This window comes from Alligator sinensis, unplaced genomic scaffold (assembly GCF_000455745.1).
Source record: "Alligator sinensis unplaced genomic scaffold, ASM45574v1 scaffold666_1, whole genome shotgun sequence".
NCBI lineage: Eukaryota > Metazoa > Chordata > Crocodylia > Alligatoridae > Alligator > Alligator sinensis.
The window spans coordinates 1,262,868-1,282,113 of NW_005842216.1; the positions used below are offsets into that span (position 1 = coordinate 1,262,868).

Here is a 19,246-nt window from a genome sequence, read left to right on the forward strand (position 1 = left end):
CCAGCCGGGCTGCCACGGGCCTTCGGCGGTCCCGGCCTGGGCTCCCAGCTGTGCCCGGCTCCCCCCGGGCGCGGGGCCGGGGGCGCGGTCCTGCGGGACCCTGCCCCTGCCCCTGCCTGTACTGCTCGTGCCAAGACGCTGCCGCGATAGGTGCCCCTGGTAGTGGAGGCGCGTCTTTTCCTTTGATGGAGAGAGCGGCTCCATACCCGTCAGGAGAAGCCACAGATACCAGTCCCCGTTTGGAAACTGGATAGTTCAGGGATGCTCAATATATGCCTGGTGGGGGTGTGTATGTGTGGGTGTGTATGTGTGTGTCAGAGAAACACCTCGCTTTCTGTAGCACGAGTGATGTGCAATACAAACGAAAACAGCTTCTCACGCGGGGCTCTCACTCACTTGGCTTCTGCTGGGGCCTAGGAGCACTCACTGTTACCGTTTTTAAATAGATCAGAACTACCTGTAATCTCAAAACCCAACCCGAGTGTGTGCTGTTGCATTTAAAAGTTTACTCATCCCACGTTGATTCCCTTTGACCATTGGCTTGGACAATTTGCTATTGATCCGCAATGCCCACGTGGAATCAACGGTACTTGGGGCCAGCTCCTGGAAGGTATTGCGGTGCCTAACTCCCGTTGATTGCAGCGGTTGTTAGAGCCTAAGCACCCTTAAGGATCTGGGGCTTTGTATCCATGTCCTTCAGCAGAATGAGTGATTTTCACAAAAGCCTCATTCTGGTAGCAACAGCTCATTGGTGATTCTATTAATGTTGCACACCTCATTGAATAGCCCCAAACACAAAGAGGTTTTAAATGACTTTATTAAATTAAAAATAGCATAGAAAATCACCTATTTTACTTTCATCTAATAATTACTGTAAACTATATACATCCAGTGTGGCATTTCTCTAACAAACCTATTCATAAAAAGGGCAGAGATTTACTTAATACTGGTTACATTAAAATAACACAGAGCAGCATAACTGGCTTAAAACATTGAACCTCACTCATGCACTTCCTAATGTGTTCTTGTATGTTTCACGGAGTGTTTTTCTTCCTTATCTTTTTATATCTGAAGTTCTGTTCCCCCCACCCCCCCCAAATGTATTTGATCATTTTTTCAAGTCCCTTGGCTGAACCAATCTCTTTTCATGCAGAGGATAAAAAGAGAAGAACTTCAAAGTAGGTTCAGGTAATTAACAGCTGAGGGGAATATAATCTAAACCATAGGCCCTGCTTTGCACCCAGGTCTGCTTTCAGAGCCAGCCGGCAAGGGAGTGCCTATTCCCCATAGCATCCAAATCTGCTTCCTCTGAACAGCTTTGCCAGGCCTCCAGTTATCACATCTGCATTTCAAACACCGTGTCTCTGGCATTAATTATTAATTAGCCTACAGTCACCCCAGAGGATTTAAGTTCCAGCCTGCACATACTTATTCATTGACCTCTATCTTAGTTTTTGTTGGAAAAAACCCACTAGAATGCTTAATAATTTCCTTTCTCTCAGACCCTCTGTTCTAGTTTCATGGAGGGGAAACTGTATTTTCAGAGATGGAAAATCACAAGGTTGTCTAGAAATTTGTTTAGAGTAAAACGCTATGTCAAGAGTTTGAGCAAACCCTTTCAAAAGATTTAGAGAGAATTTTGTATAAGTATTTTTACCTTTGACAAATGAATTTGTGAATTTCCCAGAACTGAGAGATGGTGGATGCAAATACAATACAATTTAGCTTTATGTGGAATATTGCTATGGATTTTTTTTGTTTTGTTGTTTAAGACTGGATTTAATTACCGGATAACGCATTTATATGGTCAAACTACTGCTAGGATTTTAAAGCTCTGGGGTTTTACAATGCTATTGACATAACTAAGAATGAAAAATATTGTTGAAAAGAATTCTAGTTTTTATCATAAGATATGAGTTCTCTCCTCAGGAGTATGTAGCTCAAAAGTGTCTAGTTTGTTGTTATCCTACATAATTCTTAAATTAGTTTGGAAGATATTTTTAAATGTCCAGATAACAACTATATTTTACAGCTCCTCTTTCTTGACCATTATATACCTTGACATTAAACTCTGAGTTGTAAGAATACAGAGCAATAGGATAGGAAATGATTATATGATTAGAATATTATCTACTTAACCATCCTGATTGAAATGGCAAGTGATTGTTATAGTAAGGATGTGTTGTATACTGTAAACATTCTTTTTCTAGTGTATTTTTTAAATTGAAGGAGTCCTATATTTCAGTTTTCTGCACGCAGTATACATGGATTGCTTTCCTTAAATGTTGCCATGTTTTTTCATTTTTGTATGCTGTACTATTTCAAAATACTATTGAAACATAAAATATTGCTACAATTTAACTGTTTGCTATAGGAGGGTTTAGTGTGTAACTACAAGGTCAGACTAATTAACATGTTTGGCAGTTTTGAATTGATTTTTGAAAGCATTTAATCTGAGCATAATACTTTTTTGAATGTCTTTTTAGTAAACTCTATACAATGTATATGCGTGTGTTTATGTAGGCTTGATATACAAATATATGTTGCTAAGCCAGTAGGCTATGTCAATAAGGGTAATTTAAAAAAAATTACAGCTAAAATACCCCCTTTTAATGGGCAAAGGATGCGTATCAGGTTCAGTAAACTATGACCTTAAAACAGATTTAGGGCCCAATCCTGCCATCTTTTGTCTGGGGAATTGCCCATTGACTTCAAGGAGAATTTTGCCTTTATACATGATTTCAGGATTTGGCCTATTAATGTTCCCTTGTTAATTAATCCGTGTCTCATAAACAGGTCTGGAAAGAAATCAGAGTTTATCTGCTCAATAGTAAATGCTCGATTTCAAGTCTTTGGGATGATTCTTACATACAAATGAAAAGCAAAAGTACCTGAAATTACCAAATAAGAAGATGATTATTTAACATCAACATCTCAAATTATTTCTGAACAGGAAAGTTATGTGCTTAGAAAAATTACAAAATAAATCAAAGCTTAATGCTGAAAGGGGGAGTACTTCTGAATGATTCTAATTACATGTACGGACGGCATTTTCTAATCACTTCTCCAGAGAAACTAGTTTTGTAACATCTTTGAAACTGGTTCTTTACCTATTTCATTCAGTTCTTTCATGGTTGTGAAACTTGGAAGTTAAGATTTCCCATAGTGTGAATATTAAAGAGAAGAAAAAGCTTAATTTCTTTTACCAGGAAATGGAGTGGGATAAATTATGGAAAACAAATGACAAAGCAGTGAACTTCAGAACGGCATCTCTAGAATATTTTAAGATTATGAATAAGCTTATTGGACATCAGATAGATTTAATGCATTGAAAACTAAGGATTTCAAGTTCTTGGTGCTGTTGTGACACACCTTAGCTACTGTGTGTGGGGATTTGACTCGCACCACAAGGTAGTTGACTTCTGCAAAATGACCTTTGGTAAATAATAGAGTTCATCTGTTAAGGTGGGCGCTGACATGACATCAGCCTGTGTGCTGGAGGATACAAATAATTTGCATGCAAAGGGTAAGAAAGTGTCTCAAAGGGCAATAACATTAACTAACATAGTCCCATGGAAGTAATCTCTGCATGGGAGGAGATCAGGTGTCTGTTATCAGAAGGGACTGTAGCTTTCAGGGATGTTGTGGTGTTTGTCTGAGTTTACACTATATCTATGTGGTAACAGAGAGGAGTTCCTTTACATACAGAGAGCTCTTATTTAAAGAGGGTTAAATGCAAGAAATTATACCTGAGTTCCCTCTCTTCCTTGTTTTGTTACCTTTCCTTCTACTTCCAATAATTCTCACTCCATTAGTTCTCTTTTGTTTTGTTTATTTCTTTAGGATTAAAACCTAAATAGACCAATATAAAGAGACATTTGGTATCTAGAACAGCCTAGGGGCCTTAGTCTTTTGCATGGAAGAAGATATGACTGTAGAGGTTGAATTGCACCCACAGCTTGCACTAGGCTGGGGAAATAGGCATTAATTAAAACTAACTCTTCCTAATTTTGATGGAAGAGCATGATTTTTTTCTCAGCTTTTTTTCCACAAAGCATGTTTGTTAATGTTATGACCAGCTGTAGGGTATGCATGGTCTATCTCCTAAGTCCAGTAGAGCTCCCATTACAAAGCCCAATAATGTAAGTTTTAGAAATATATTTTGTGGTTGTGGTGAGAGGAAAGAGGGTAAAATGAGTTAATATAACTTTTTTGTTATGAGATATGAGTTTCTGTAAGAAGCCCGACTCATGATTCCTATTAGTTTCTTGTATGTGTATTAGCATATATTTATTTCAGTTATAGCTTAAACGTTTTGCTCAATGGAGAAATCTTAACTCTTGGCTAGTCTAGAAACCCATTTTACCTCTGCTCTAAATTTTTTATTTTCTTAAAACATAAGCATTCTGCAGAAATTCTTCAGTGGAGACTGGCCTCCACCAGGGATTGAACTATGACCATAGTATATATATTTTGTATGTTTGACAAGTGTGTAATTTGGATTCAGATTTGTAAATTGGTGGTAACATTTTTGCTTAGAAAAATCATTTGATTAATCCTGATTTAAAATTATTTGCACGTTAATTATAGCTTAAAGAGATTGCTGATTTGTTGGGCCTTTCAAGTCCATAGAACTATTCAACGGGGAAGCAGTTGCTCTGCCAGGAATTTTGCCCAACTAACTTGAGGGGGAAAGGCTCTATGCAAAGAGTAGCAAATGACACAGTGGATCGCTACAGATATAAACAATAAGTAGAGCCAGACTATTAGCTAGTGTAAATCAGTGCAGTATTACTGATGAGAGGGGAGCTATACTGATTCATACCAGCTGAGGATCTAGCCCATGATTTTGAGCCTACTTTGTTCTAAGACAAAAATCACTTGAAGGGTGTTAGGTGATTCAGGTGTCAGATGTCAGTTGATCATGTGATTGCAAAACTGGAAGTCATCTATTGGCCTATGAGAACAAGTTAATGTCTGGTTGTATCATTGCCTTACTTGTATAAACTGAATTCCAATGTACAGAAAGTACACTTTAATTAGTACATATACAGACATTACCAACAAGATGTCAGCAGCTATGTGGTATATGAGATGGCACAGATAATTCTAATAATTTGTGATAACAGCAGGTAAATTTTTACTTTTGCACAGCGTCCAATCTATAGTATACCATAGGGCAGTACTTTTTAGCAAGTTGTATATAGAATACTATTTACAAGCAAATTTATTCAGATCTTAATAATCTAAGTTTTACATACCAGTTTTTGGAAAAGGCTATGTACAAGTTTCTGCCTACAGGAACATTTTTCTTTAAGATTGTTTTAGAGACTTTAGTTTGAAAATTCCTAAAATGTAACCCTAAGCTGCTTTATGATCAGCTTCAGGCTTTGCACAATTTGGCCATGAAAAATGCACGCTTTAACACTGCTAAAGCACCACTGATGTGCTTCCATGTTCTGGTTGGCACTGGCCCAATGCAGCCTCCCTACTAACAACAGGAATAATCTGCATGTGGGCTTGCATAATTGTTACTGCCAGGAAGTGTATGTGCACAAACATATGAACCATGCCTCTTGACCTGAAGGCTCCACCCTGGCATGCCCTCTCATAGCTCCTGTTGTGAAAGGCTTTTAGAGTCTTTTGTGGCAACCAAAAACTTCTGCCCCCATCTTCTGCCGGCAGGTTTTACTGGCATGTGCCTTTGTGTAACTAGTAGCAGAAGTTGACCTATTATTTACAAAGTTTTTAAAGACGTCATTTGGTTTTTTACTTCATTGGGTTTTTCTTTACAATTCTTACCTTTTTGTATTCAAGCACAAATTATTTTGGGCTCTGTGCACAGTCTCTCTGCTATTGTTTTGGATATGCAATGCATTGGGACATATCGTTTGCTAACATCCGTTTGCATAGTTCCTTTGGCTTTTATGGAGCTAAGCCATTTTACACCAGCTGAGGATCCAGTCAGTTGTGACTGAGAATAATATATTGGCTTGAAGTAAATATATCATGTCCAATATGTGAGCAAATACTATTTTAAAATTGTTTTGCACATAACATAAAACAGGGGATCTAACTGCAAGAGGAATATGAATGGTCTTTTGAGAATATTTGCCTATTATTATTATTATCATTACATGTGCTTAATCTTAAAACAATATGTGCGAGTGTCTTGTAGTCACCACCACCAAATCGCGTGTAATTCTCAAAGATAATTGTGTTTGTAATTATGGAGTTAATTGAATTTCTATAATAGTAAAAAATGGCATATAAAAAGTCTCTCAAGATTAATCTAGCTGTTTTAGTTAGGAAGAAATAGGCTCATTTGGAATGTTTAATGTAAAGAAAGCAGCCTCTTTTGCAGGTGAGTTTGGGTTTCACAGTACAGTCACCAAAAATGCATAACCGTGCTCTTCTAAGGAAAATGTGGCACCATATTAAAAAAGAATAACTCTCATACAGCTCTGTTTTTTTGCATGCTAAGGGAATACCAGCATATATTTAGGTATTTGCAAATTGGAGAGACATGTTAAAGGAGCCTGCTGGTGCAGTTTCATCATCTGCATCTGTCAATCATATAAGATATTAAGACTGCACTGAAAATTCACTGCTCTATGTGGCAATGTTTAAACTGCTTTTAACAGTTTAATATCATAACAGCACTGTGTTACATAGTCTAATTTGCTTATACCATTTGATACCTTAAATCAAGGTACCTTTCAAATCTCTTTTGTAATTCTTTAGGTGTTATAGTGCCATTGTGGGCCAAGTTCAGGGCTGGTTTACAACCCATGGACTTCACTGGGGATTCACAAGGTGTAATTCAGCATAGAATTTGGCTCTGTGTCAAATACCTTCACCTTATATATTTTCAACTATTTTATTCTTTAGAAGAAAAGAATAAGAGTAGGAATTAACAATTTACTAGATACTAGCCCTGTATCTCTAACCATGGGCAAAGAGCCATTCAACTGAAAATGAGAAGAAGATCAATAAACAACGTATTGGGATGCTGATTTCTTTTTTTTCTCCATTCTCAGGCTTCCAGCTGTAGTGTATGGAGAAAGGCAAGGCATGAAGACCAGTACTGCTTTTCCTGTTAATACTCTGTCTTATTTTTTACCTAGAAATTTACCTCACTTTTTTCTTTTTCTTTCAGAACAGTTACTTTCCAAGTAATACTTTCAAAGTATTTACTTTGAGAGACAAATAAAGTTGATGAGCATGTTAGTAACAATGGACTATGAAAGAATCCTCAAATGTTACTTAATGTATTAATACCCTGATACCATAGCAAATCCTGTTTTCATACTTCCTTTCCAAATGATCATGTACTACAGTTTAATTATTTTCTTTTTAGACTTATAGTAGAATGTTTCTTTTATATATTCTGTTCTCACCTGCTGAATGGATGAACTTAGTGCGTGAAATGCAAAACACTGATGATTAGTCCTCAATCCCATAGTCTTTGGCAGTACGTTGCTTCCATTCATAGAGAAATTGCAAAAAGGTTGCCTGCTTATATAATGTTACTGTATTATATTTTACATTATTACTGATATTAGTTTATGTCATTTAAAAAACAACAACTCAAACTTGGTGGCTTTATTTATGTTATTTCCTATTTCCTCATAATACTGCTCCCCTCCCCCAGCAGCTACACTACAAAGCTTGTTGTACAGGGACTCCATTAATCCTACATTTCCTAGATGGTATCTGAGGCACAGTGGGTTTCCACAGAAATTAATTTGTCCTGACAACAGGCCTAAAGATTGGAGTCCAGGGATCACTTGGCAAATTCCCTTTAAACTGAGCACAATAATAAACAGAAAGCTGATAACGACAGTTCTAAAAGACCACACAGAGGAAGGACCCAGAATAGACTTGCTCTGTGTATATCTGTGAATACCTCTGATAACTAGCATACAGAAGCTTTATGTTTGATAGGAAAACAAGCATACTGATTTATGCATGTTTTGATATTACAGAGCTAGGCAGAACTAACTTAATCTAAAAATATAAATTTCTAGCTAACTGGTGTAAAGTATATAATAATTTAAGTTCAAATACAGATCTGAATGCCTTGTTAGATACCATTTCCTATTTAGTATTATATTTTTATGAATGATTGCACGAACTTATCTGCATGGTTTTTATGTTTTAATGAGACTCAGATATTATCAGAAAATCCCCCATGTCTAAACATTTTAAGAAGTCAAATAGGTAACAATATAATACTTTTAAGGAATGAATCCAAAAGTGCAATTAGCAATGGTCTATGACAAATATAGTTTTTTCACTTCTGGTTTTTTGTTTGAATTGTCATTCACTGTAATAACTCCTTGCTAGGAGGGATAAGAACAGATTAAAAAGCATTACTTTGTTTCTGTTTTCATTTCTTTCCTTTAGTGCATGTTAAGCTATTGTTTTTCTAAAGTTAATTTTATAGAATTAAGTTGCACATTGAAATACATACTAATACAACATTCACTGGATAACTTTGTACATGTCATTATAAGCACATTTCAGCCTTTAGATATTTGTCAATAAAGAATCTAGGAGCTTTAATGATGTTTGTAATTTATAGTGTCAATAGACCCATTCCAGGTAGAGCTGGGCGAGGTAAAATGTATCTGCTTAACTTTTCGCTGCTCAGGAATAGGATATGTAACAGAGTGAGTAATGCATTCTAAAGAGGCAAATTTAGACAGATACAGAAAATGGATTTTAGTTACTGAAAGGCATTTTGAAAGTAAAGTCTAATTTTGCTTTTAATGACCAAAATGTGTTATGGAATAATAGCCTCTCTGTATACAGAAGGGAATATATAACGATATTAAAAGTAGAAAACTAGTATGCTTGACAGGTATGGTTATACACCTAAATTGAATGAGTCACATATGATTAGTTTTAATACTTCAAATACTTCCTTTAAGATGGAAATTCAGTAATACACTTTTACATGATACCCTCAAACTCAACAGTCATTAAGCACAATGTATTTTCCAGCAACTTTTTCAAGTAAAAAATATGCATGTGCTTGAGATAAGCAGAAGTATTAAAGTTGCAAATCTACGGTGCCTAGGGAAAACAGATAGAAGGTAACTGACCCAATGTTCCAGCCTGAAGAGACAGCTCAGAATGAAGGGGCATGTTGTGTTGTTTCTGTATCAGTATGTGGGGCTGGGTGGCAGGCTGCCAGCAGCTGTGTAGTTAAGGATTTGGAATGCTGGCTGCCCTTGGCATTTGAGATGCTGGGAGTTTATGTAGAAAAGTTCTGTCTTACATGCTTTTCCAGCACAGTTAATGGGCCCAATTCTGCTTTTATTATCAGCAGTGACCAAACTACCACTGACTTCAATGGCACAACATCAGACTCAATTATTTAAGTGCTGAATGGAGGCAGGGTACGTTTTACTCCTAAAGTGTGATATATCCTGCATCTCCTTTCTGAAAAATAAAATTAGTACCTCATACTTGTTATTGGCCTCACGTTAATTTGTACACTAAGAATTAATCAATTACAGTTGGCATACTTTAAAAATTAAATTCAGGGCGAGTGCAATTTATATTTGTCACACTTAAAGAGCTCTATTTATTGTACTGAAATATAGAAGATTTCAAAACAACTAGTTTTATTGCTCTCTAGGTCCTCTTTCTAGTTTCTGATGCAAAACCAAATTGACTTGCTATGCCTTTTAGTTCATAGTTCTGTAACAGAGCAAATGCACCAAAAATAGAATAAAATAAAAAACCTTTATATCAAAATCATTCCATGCATTTCAATGTATAAGCTATTAGGTATTATGAATTTGGACCAAATCAATCAGTCTTTTTTTTTTTTTCTAGCAAGTGGTTCTCTAATGCACTTTCTACATTTGATTTGAAGGACTGTGTATTATTTGACGTTCTTATGAGATAAACAATAAACTTTTGAATATGTTTTTCCATTTGAATAAAAGCCTATGGATGCTTCACCCTGCATCCTAAAGCCTGATTTCCCTAGGGACTCATTATCATGCAGCTCACATTTTCAGTCACCTACACTGTTGAACTTGCTATCAAATAACCTTCAGCACGTTACTAGTTATTATGTGTCATAGGGCAGATTTATGATAAACTAACTTTGAAACAATAATGAATTCTTGGTGTTCTGTTTCTAGTAACATTTCTGGTAATTTCATCAGATTTAATTTTGAAACTGTAAGTTGCTTTTTTCTCTTATTTGATTGTATAGAACAATCCCTTCCCAATATATCTCCATCCCTAAATATGGTTTATGATGATTTGAGCACTGTCTATACAGAATGAAAATCAGAACATTTGTAAGTTATCAAACTGCTCAGAGTTTATTTGTGATTGAAACTTTCCGAATTCTCTAAGTTGATAAAAGTTAAATTAAGTTAACCCTTGTATCAGTTGTTGGCACAGATCCATCAGCATTCCCAATAAAAGTACACAAAGCAGATAGGTATGAGACAGAAATATTTTCCATGTAATTCATATGACCAACATATCAGAATTTTAAATGAGGTTCTAGTACAGCAATTATTATCTTAAGAGAACACAAGTATATTTTCCTATAACCCAAATATCGGTACAGATTTTGGAAAGAGATTCCTGAGATGAAACCCTTAAATCCATATTCAGGTATTTTACTCAGTGACCCGATTTTTCAAAAGTCTTGGGCACACAGTGGCCCCAAGGTTTTTTTTTCAATGTGTCAGTACCTTCTCAGTGTTTCTAAAACTGTGACCTAAGATCTTAAAATATGAAGGAAATTCTTACTTATAGAATTGTTTGCTGGATATTTGGTATGAAAAATATTTGCAAAGATGATGTGAAATATAAAGTGTAGTTTGGAAAAAAGCCACTGTTGTGACTAATTAACATACAGAACAGTGTAGATCCATTTGGAATCAATGGGATTGTGCTGATATAGTTATAGTAAGCATCAGGCCTTACTGGGTCTGTAAGAGTTGCACCACCTGTGAAGGAAAGAGAGGATTGGTGCACTATGTAACCTGTATTTTGAAGACAGTGTTTTTTGAGATATTGCTATGATAATTGCATAGGCAGAGTATCTGATCTCAGGTGAAATTAGTAGAGTCTGGGGACAGGGACAGGTATCACTATTTTGGACAAGCTGTCTCCTCTTTGTTGCTACCCTTGCAGTGATTGTGGTTCTCCAAGGGCACTACGGGCAAGCATATCCTATCAATCTGTCTATTAATATTTATGTTGTAATTCAAGGTGTAATGCATTGTTAAAATACAAGTTGGAAATGCACCAAATTTAGTCATTTTTAGTGCCTGAAATTATATATTTCTTCACCAGGTGAATGGGGGCTGAGGGGAGGTGGCAATAATTAGAATACTCTGGTTCCACCAAATAATTTGTCAAACCAGATATGAGCCCAGTTAAAAGGTGCCTCTTCATGGTTTCAATTTTCAGACAGAGAATCAGCTATATGAATAAAAAGGAATGTAAGGCATTTAGGAACAGTAAAGGCCAGATCTTGAAACAGTTACTTCATGGTGTCTACTCATACGGGTATTTCCAGTGCAGTCAACAGGACTCTCCATGTGTACATGAGGACTACATGCATGAATAAGGGTGGCAGGATTTGACCTGTAGTACTATGCAAATCACACCGACTAAATTCAATAAGAATATTTTGATCATGGACATACTCATTTTTGCAGCTGTCTTCTTGCATCAGAATAGTAATATAAACTCTGTCAAAGATAGAATTTCTTGCCTTTCCCTTTCTCTCCCCTCCATACCTCCTGTTTACCTAACTGTATAATCAACAGTTATTAAAGTTGGACCCTTTCAAGTCAGATACTGAGAAATAATTTAATAGTATATTAATCTAATAACAAAGGAAAATAACTATTGTTTTTCAAGGGCTCTCTGCAGCATTCCTTATTCATACAAAATTTCCATTGGTTTCAAAAGGTGGTGTTTCAGAGGAAGTGAGTTGAGCCCTTATTAAAGCAAACTAAATGTTATGAAAATAAAAATTATTAATGCATGCACATATATACCTATATATACTTTAAAAATACAAAACCAAAAAGAAATACATATAAAAAAGAAAACTAAGACATTTGAAAAAAATGGTGTGCATGACAAAAACCCTTTTTTAAGGTCTTTTGGCTTTATTACGTCATTTTTGGCAGGATTGTGAAGCTGGCTACATCACATCATGTTCTCAACTGTCACACTATGTGAGATGATCAAAGTGGGAATGCCAAGGCCCAGAACATTTAAAAATGTTCCATTCTGAAAATTATTTTAAACATCTAAAGAGATTACATTAAAAATACCAGATACAGTAAATGCTGATCATCATCAGGTTTCCAGATGGAGTTATTAGAAAATCTGTGTAAACAGACCAATCATATCACTGCTGGCATTTTGGTCATTTCTCCTAATTTTTAGACAATCCAAACCACTCAAATGTAATTTAGTTCATCTCTGCTTTTAAATGTTTTTTTTAACTCTTGATCACTGAAAACATTAACTACAGGGGCCAGGTTATCATCTGGTGTGAACAGACATAACTCCATTTATGCACAGAGTTGAAATTCACTTTCAGTTTGCTAAGTTTGTTTTCCTATTGTGTTAAACATTTTACATTTCTATGAAACTACTGCTTTATGGTGTGAGTAACCTCACTGGCAAGTCAACAAAGTGACAGTAGGTAATTGTTCCTAATTTTAAATGCACTTGAATGATCATGAAATCAGAAATAATAGTGCTGATTTTCAGGTTTTTAAGGTCTGTATACCCTGGTGCCCTCAACCAGAGCCTGCATGAGATTAGGGAGTTTATGCAAAAATGTGGGCAGTGAAACTCTGAAGGAACACATTGGAGATATATACGAAAGGAAGAAGAATTTGGATCTAGGAGCAGGGCTTGACTGCATCCTTTTTTATTTATGTGCTAAATGTAAGTATGCATTTTAAGGGGTCTTTAGAGTTTGTGGCTGAACATGGGCAGAGTGCTTGGTCTCACCAAGTATAATGTGGAAAAATTTAGACAGACTTCCATATATAAGCACATAAGTTCCTTACATTAGCTGAAATAATGGAGAGCAAACCATGGAACTTGCTACCTAGTCTGCTTTAGATAGCAAATATGTAATTGTGACTGATTCCTCCCATTGCTGTGCTATATGAGAAGGAGGCTATAGAAAAACATGAAAGGGAAGCATATATTACATGAGTATTGTCCATGTAAGTTAATGCTACCCAAAGGACCATTAACTTCTATAGCCCTTGATGGGGGTCACATAAATATTAGTACACTGTCTAGCCCAATGGAATACAATGGAGCTGAGACCTGTAGATACAACTACAATTTGAATAAATAGTAATAATTATAATGAATAGCTGTTAGGGCTGGCAATGAAATTATGGCAAAGAAGAAGGGAAGTGATTATTCTCTTCTATTTGGCACTGGTGAGGCCACATCTGGAGAACTGTGTCCAGTTTTGTGTCCCCCACTACAGAAAGAATGTGGACAAATTGGAAAGAGTACAGAAGAGGGCAATGAAGACGGTGAGAGGGCTGGGGCATGTGATTTCTGAGGAGAGGCTGAGAGAACTGGGTTTATTTAGTCTGGGGAAGAGAAAACAGGGAGGGGATTTAATAGCAGCCTTCAGCTACCTGAAGGGTGGTTCCAAAGAGGATGGAGCTAGACTGTTCTCAGTGGTGGAAGATAACTAAAAGGTTTTTCCCAACGAGGGTAGTAAAGCACTGGAACAGGTTACTTAGAGAAGTTGTAGAAATGCCCTTTGATTCTAAGACAGCTATGGTAAGGAACCAGGGGACAAAGGAGCAATTACTTGATCAATACTGTTCCTAGTTACACTGATGTAAATGTATCGAAAGCTTTCCAACAGAGTCACTCCAGATTTACACTAGTGTAGTTGTCATCATTGCCTGTGGCCTACAGAACATGAACCTTTTGTGGCTATGTTTGTACTGCTGTTTAGGGTCTGCCCTGCAGGTTACCTTTAGCTAGCCTAAGCCATGTGAACCTTCTCCCCCTATCTATATCTTAACTTTCAGTGGCTGCATCCAAGGCCAGAAAGAGAGACAAGTAGTGGGATGAATGATTCCTAGAAGAACTCTGCTCAAGAAACATGACATTTCAAGCAAAGCTCTTCTAGCGATCAGTTTGCCCAGTACTTGTCTCTCAGTGCTTGGCTCAAACTATAAGCAGTAGAAAGAGGGATGTGGGGCAGAACAGCTGGAAGTCAGGACAAGAAGATTGTGGGTTTGCTTTTGGCAGGTGTCCTGTGCTTATAACATGCAGTGTCTGTTCATATAGATCTATATGAGCTATATGAATTGTGAACACCCTGAACTGAGGGACAGTCTAGAAGGAAACTTGACCACAGGCCCTGAAAGTTAAGAATGCCTCTGGGGTCAAGTTGGGCTGCTATTGGTATTTAACAGTAAGGGGTTTTTAGTAGAGGTGGTCAACATGCGTAAGCTTGAGCAGGGGTGTAACAGGGTGCTTGAGTACCTTAGGCATTAGGCATGCATGGGACAGCATTAGTGGCTGTGCTGCTGCTAGCACAGCAGTGGCAATACTGGCAACAAAGCTGCTGTGTCCCCTTGCCCCTAAGAGAGTGGGGCTTAAGCTTGAGAACAGCTCTGTCCAGAGGGTGGCTGCCAGTAGAAATGTATTCATACCTTGTATCTCCATGTATCTGATCCTTTTGCAGTTCTGCTGGCCCAGGTTACTAAACAGACTATTTGTTTTACCTGTCTGAATACAGAAGCCAGAGTTCATTTTCAAATAAAAGTGTTTCTTATCCATACATTTTTTTACACATGAAACAAGGACATGGCCTATAGTTTCTTTTGTGCATCTTATACCTCCTACTCCAATCATGAACAAAAACTCCCTTATCATGACACATTCTGTGTTGGTTCTGTGGATTGTGTAAGATCAAATGTTTTGCTAATTCACTGTTATATACTAGGTGGAAAACACAGCCTCAAGCCTGCTATAAACTATGCTGCTGTAGCCACAAAGGACTATTATGCCAGCTGGGGAATTAGTAGAGCATGTCCTGCTCTGGGGGCCAGAAGAAGGAGTGAAGTAGAGTTTATGGACTTGTCAAAGGGGATATACCATAGTAGAGAATACATGCAATTGATACATAAATGGTAGGAGAAAACTCAGCATTTATTCTTAGTTAAGTGATCTATCTCAGGTATGTACTATTACACAAGGTAATAATATTGCTGTATTAGTCAGTCAGTGTTTCTACAAGGTTACCCCATTATAGAAACAACTGTTTTTGAACTATTCACCCAGAAGTGTTGAATCTCTTCTTTACTTTTCCTGTAATCCAGATCCATTTCAGTATTTTGTTCTGTGTCAGTGCAAATCTTAAGCTTTAATTCTCTGTGTAACCCACTGATAGATCATTTAGGATCATTCCTTTTAAGAACAGTAAGACTACCACATTAGCTGACTTCCAAAATGATTGCTTGTCTTGTTATAGATAACTGTTGACCTGCTCCTTTAATGCTTCAAGTCTGCAACTAACTGCTCGCTTAAGCCATTCTACTTCCTTCTTTTTAATGAAATTGTTCCTTTAGCCCTTTTCCAGAGCTGGCTTTTTAACAATAACGTTAGAAACACTATGCTCAGTTCTTTCCTCTGCTAACACCTTGCCCAGAGCTAACTTGCAGCCTCACTCTGTCAGCTGTAAGATATAGATATACTGTTGTCTTAATTACTCATATTTCTCCTGCTGCTCATAATTCTGCTTGTTCCACCAAAGAGCTCTTCAGAGAGCTTTACTGCTTCCTTTTTCCTTTCTTTGGGGGTTTAAAGGTTGTCAGATATATAAATGATCCTTGTTGTAGAGCTTTGGTTGTGACAGTGTCCTTTGTGGGAGAGATTTAGGGGGATGGGAGAACTAAATATGAGTGCTTTTGGATTGCAGCTCAGTGGAAGAAAATACACACCACATTGCAGAATAGAGCAGCAGATACTGCATATGGTAAATTCAGTCTCTAATGGGTATCTATTGTATCTCTTAAATTGTAGAAGCTGATTGTTGATGCCAAATATTTTTTGACTTTCAATCTCCATCTCTGATTATTTATAGGCAACATATTTGTTACCATATCTGATCTGCTTCTTTACTTCTTTTTTAAAATACTGCTGAAAAAGGGCCAGAAAGTCCAAAAAGAGTTGTGCAGTAGCTCTTATACTTAGTACTTTGTGGTTTTGGCTCCCTCTTATATGAATATGTACTATTGTTTCTGTTATCTGTATTAATTAACTAAATAATCCTTCCACAACTACAAGTAGATCACCCTAGAGCAAACCAATAATATAATGTTCCTGTTTCATACGCAAAGGTTCGAACAAGTTTTGTCATAAGCGTGAGATTTCTAGTAGGCAACATCCTTGACCTTGACATGCTGCCCTTCATTTGCAATTACTTGAAGTCAACTTTGAAATTGTGTCTTTTAGTTTGACTCTGCTGGCAAGGATCTTTCAGTGGCAAAATATGGTTTAGTATTAACCTTGGCTGTTTATGGTCCAATGCAGAAAACACTATTATGCTTTTACTTTGCTTGAACAGATTCAATAGGAGTGCATTCACTGGACATTAATACATCTAGGCACTGAAATACTTGTAGTTGAATCTGTTATCGTTTCCATCATAAAGCTTTTTTGAGATGTTGGAGGCATTTGAGATGAAGCAGAATTTGGCAACATTTCAGCACTTCTCATGTTTGGTCTCAACCTAGAAATGTACATTTTGCTGGCTCTGCTTGGGTTACTTTTTAAACATTCTGTGGTAAACATACTAGACAAGTATATCTAGCCAAACATTATGTTATAGGAGAAAAGACAACACCAAGGGATAGCTGTGGAACTTTTCAGGGTTTAAATTCACATAAGTACAGGTCATAGGCCTACAAACAATGGGTTATGGTAGGCTCATGCCCATAATCAACCAGTGCAGATGTGACTAAAATGGCTCTTCAATGACTCAAATGGAAATGGATGAGCGAACTCAACTGGAGTCATTGGAACTAAAAAACAATTCTGTTGGTTAGGTTTTTTTGGTTTGTTTTTGTTTTTGATTTTTTTTATGGAGAAACTGAGCCTGAAGAAGAAAGGTTCTTCAAGTTATCGCTGTCTTGAAAAATGGCCGGAGTCTTTCAGCAGTTTAAATAAGGAAAATCTGAACCATGGATTTATATAAGTGGTGGTTCAGCTAAGGACCTGCCATTTATGATACCTGGAAAATGTATAAGAAAAGTATTAGTTAATTTTTGTCTGAGCTAACTCAGCTTATGGCTTACAAGGAAGGTATAGTTATTGTACCGGATCTTAGTGTCAAAGAATGCAGTTTGAAAAACCTAATACACATTTAGTTTGAGGATGAACCTTGTGAAGTAAAAGTAGAGTACTTATGAACTCGTGAAAAAGGTGTCCTTGATGTTCACTGCCATCTTTTATTTGTTATAGAGCAAATGGATGCAAGCCCTATAGCAGAAGAGCAACCACTGAAGAATGTGTCCAAGGTAGTCCTTTCTCATCCTTCCCCCATCCTTCTGGCTTTGGTGTGGGGTAGCAGGAAAGAGCATGGCCTGTAATGCCAGTGTGTCCCCTGCATTACAAGGTGTATGGGGAATTGTAGTTCTCCAGTGGAGTTTGCTGCTGCTGCTGCTGAGGGATGTAAGACAATGTCATCCCATTTTTGCCACTGAAGCCTATGTTGAGAGGGCAAAAAAAATTCTAATTTCAGCAGCAGAAAATGGGGCCAGTTTTCTCCCCAGTATCAGCAAATTCCACTACTCCTCTACAAAACTACAATTCCTAGAATGCCTTGTGCTCCATTATACACCTGGCCTATGTTGGCTGCTTCCTGGAGCCCTCTTTGCAGATGGAGGGGGGATAGGAGGGGAAAGCACCCTCTTCCTGCTTCTGGCCACCCCCCACCACATTAGGCAGCACCTGAGGCATGTGCCCTGCTAACCCACCGCATGCTACATTACTGCTCTATAGATCGAAGAAGCCAAGGTCACATTCTGTAAGGAGCTCCATGTGGCCATATGGGGTCGCACCTTCATAGGGCTCTTTGCAGAAGTGGGGCATAAATTCACAGAGAAGCTGTTGTATAAGGTGCAGTACAGATGTGGACACCATAAGAGAACATAAATATGTTCAGGAAAGGCAATGTTAAGTTTAACTTGGACAACTCTTGAACTGGATTATTTACAGTAATAATAATGTGCATTTACAGATACATGATGCCTTTTCTCTGAGAATCTGAGTGCTTTACAAACCAGGTTAAACTGAGAGAGGTATGTGGGTATTTATGCACCCATTTTATAGCTATGTAAAACACAGTGCATGAAACTCAGCTAAATTTTTCCATATTTCCCCAAATCTTGGGTGTCTCAACTCTTGGTCCTAAACCTGGAATGCCAATACCTTGATTTTCAGAGGTGCCAAGCCATCTTCTCTCCAGGGGAAGTAAATGTTAATTATGGAGGTTCATATACCCTAGTAAATAGGTCTCAGACTTAGGCACATGAAAATGGAGGTGCCCAAATTAGTGGTTACTTTTTAAACTCTTGGCCTAGCTCTCTTGTCTGTGGCAAGCTAGTGCCAGAGACCTGATTCCTCCCTGTTTAAATCTTTTGGTCATACGTTTATTCACCCATAGATAGATTTTTGCTAACATTTAAATAAAGCAAGAGTACATACAGTTTGGGCTGGCCAGAAAACAAATATTTCTGTTTCCCCCAACATTTAAGGTTTCCAACTTTGTCTTTGTTTTACATGGGAATGAAAATAAGACCTTTTGAATTTGTTCATGAACAAAACACAAATCCTGTTCCAGAATAACCACCAGCCTGGTGGTTTCAGCATTCACTTGGGATATGGGAGAATTACATTCCAGTTACTGCTCTGCCTGATTCTGGGTGGGGATCTGAACCTGGATGTCTTGCATCCCAGGTTGGGGACCTCACCACATTGCTTTCTGTGCCCAGTTGTTGGTCTGTCTGTGTCTTTCTCTGTTTTCAACAAGTTAATATTTTCTGATAAAAGAGAAGAAGAAACAGGGTTGGAAAGATGAGCTGACAAGTTCTGGGCTGGTTATAAGGGGATCAGGGTTCGGTTCCCTGCTCAGCTAGCTTTCCTCTGTGAGGTTGAACGACTCCATGCTGTTCCTCTGTTCCCC

General features: G+C 37.5%; 1 long non-coding RNA gene across 6 annotated transcripts in view; it reads left to right on the forward strand.

Moving 5' to 3' along the window:
* Positions 1-19,246, forward strand: part of LOC112550824 — a 203,917-nt gene that overhangs the window by 5,845 nt on the left and 178,826 nt on the right. The gene's annotated exons all lie outside the window — the stretch shown is intronic.